Source organism: Harpia harpyja, chromosome 5, assembly GCF_026419915.1.
Source record: "Harpia harpyja isolate bHarHar1 chromosome 5, bHarHar1 primary haplotype, whole genome shotgun sequence".
Lineage (NCBI taxonomy): Eukaryota > Metazoa > Chordata > Aves > Accipitriformes > Accipitridae > Harpia > Harpia harpyja.
In genome coordinates, this window is record NC_068944.1 from 45779395 (window position 1) to 45781894 (window position 2500).

At 38.3% G+C, this 2500-nt stretch overlaps 1 protein-coding gene across 2 annotated transcripts in view; it reads left to right on the top strand.

Moving 5' to 3' along the window:
* Positions 1-2500, top strand: part of ZFHX4 (zinc finger homeobox 4) — a 152653-nt gene that overhangs the window by 20684 nt on the left and 129469 nt on the right. The window lies entirely within an intron of this gene.

Below are 2500 nucleotides of genomic sequence, written 5' to 3' on the forward strand. Positions count from 1 at the left end.
GTTTATTTAAAAATGTTGATTAAGTAACAGAAAAGATGTTATGACACTTGTTACTGTGCTGGTTTTCTTTTTTACTCTGGTTATGTGATGGAAGATTTAAAAATCTAGTTTAGTTCTCTAAACCTTTTAAGACTGGAAGTGGCAACAGCAAGACTCTTCAGTGCAGGGTTGTGGGAAGAAGGGGAAGGGTGAGATGCAGAACCCATTTTGTATCTATCATCTGCCTAAAATTATTTAATGCTTGTAAATGCCATTCCAGTTGCAGTATGATGTGCATGCCCACGACTACTCTGGCAAGCGTTTTTGTGTGCGTGATGCACACTATAATGCTGTGGTATACCATGATATACTGCAGTATGGGTAGAGCTTGCTTCAAGTAGCAAAGGCTAAATGGAAAGCCACAGATAGGGCTAGAATAGTTTTAGGCAGTTGCATCTGGTTCCATTTGCTGTATTAACTCCTGCTTTATCAGTTAGTTTCACCCACTAAAGAGGTTTCTCCCTGTCTGATCCTTTCATGGTTCTGTGTAGGACAGACTTACTTCACATACATCCCTGTATCATTGATGGAAAACAAAACAGAACTACTACTGCCTCTTTGCCTCTGCAACTGTCCAAAAAACCTCTTGTGTGCGTGTTGGTGCCAGCCGGCTGTGTGTCTTCATGCTTGCATGTGTGTTTACGCATGACTGAAATAGTCTCATGAGTGCAGTTGCTGAGTGGATACATGTAAAAATGCTTTATACCAGCATTGTTTATCCTTTTGTGTTAGAGTTGAGTGATACCAGTATGAAGACGTTTATACCAGTCCTCTACAGATGGAAGAGGCTGGGATTTGCTTTATGGTGTAACTATCCTTGTGCAACTTTTTATCTGTAGATAAGGTCTTACAAGGAGAGTGTGTTAGACGTGTAGGCTTTCTTCAGGATGCATACACTGTGCAGATTTGCCAAATGGGAAGGTAAACATGCTTGTCTCCAGACTAATTAGAGAATTATTAGGTTTTCATGCTCTTTGTGATCAGATTGTTTCAAAAGGGTTTTAAATTGCATGTGTGCCATGAGCATAATTAACCTGGATCTCATCAATGATTAAAATTACACACCAAGCTTTGTGACGTTTGATTCAGGAGCAATTAGGCTGTCATTTTAGCCATTTCAGATACCAAAACTAATTTTGATTCATTTTCATTCTATGCAAATCTTCTGATGTATCTTAAACTGATCACTTCCTCTCTCTGATTTAGCTGACAAGATTAGATTTGATTACACTTAAAAAAAATTAAGCAGCTATCCTTCATACTTAATATCTCAGTGACCTTCACTGAAGCCTTTCCTGGGCAAGGTTTTTTACTTTTGTTTAATCCCCAAATCACACTAAGTGATTTTATGCAGGGATATAGCACCTGGCTCTTATGTATATAAGTATATATATTGTCTAGCAATGCAAAATTTCTTAATTAGATTTCCTTTTCTTGTAAATGAGAAGATGGAGAAAACATTAATGCTTCAGATATCTAAACCAATAGTTTTCAGGATGTAATGAAACTTTTATACTTAATTGAAAACTTATCTGATAAATTGGCTACTGCTTTTGTCTAAAATTAATGAGATCTATCACTCTGACTTATGACTGGAATGAAGACTGCTTACCTCCTGCATAAAAGCAAGGCAGAGTCTATATCATAGGCTGAAAATAAACAGTAAAGTTTCAGAGTATTCAGCTGTTGTGTACAGTGCCATCATTCTGCAAACTGAGAGATCTGCAAGGACTCGGAGTAGCTTAGGCTGTAATCAGGCTACTATTACAGTGGCTGGAGCCTTGCAGGCTCACAAAAAAAAAAAAAAAGAAGAAAAGCAGACTTTTAACCAATGTGTGCCCAACTTTCCTCTGGTGCTTTTACCCTGCTGCCAGACACTGATATGGCCTTTATAGAATGCATCTCGTTCTCAACAAAGGGAGTTTATGGTCTAAGATGCCTGCCTGCAAGAAATGATTGAAGGATTTTCATCAGTAGTGCTTGCGTATGATTTGTTAAGCTAGGGGAGATGTTGATTGAGGCAGTGGTTGAGAGATGGGCAACTCACCAGGATTGATAACATCAAAATGGTATTTGAAATGGTGTTCATTACGTTTTGCAATGAAAAAACTGAGTGCATGCGATTGTCCCCTAGGATGATGGGACTGGTTGCAGTAAATATTAATTTCTGTTCCGTTGCCCATTGAGGTGACTGAAGTGTGGGGAAGAATTGTGATTGGTGCTTAATCAGGGATAGCCAGCTACCTGCTGAGGGCTTTTGCACAAGGAAGATTTGTAGTAAGCTGATTTACTTGGTGAAATGAGAACCTTCGAAGAGTTCTGCCTGTGTTGACGATGGCTGCAATATTTAGAATTTTAGTTTACGTTATCTTGTTGTCATTAGGGAGAAATAAAGACCAAGCAAATAAACTAGCTGAAAGGGAAACAAAAGGAAAAAAAGAAAATATAAATCTTTTCTGCT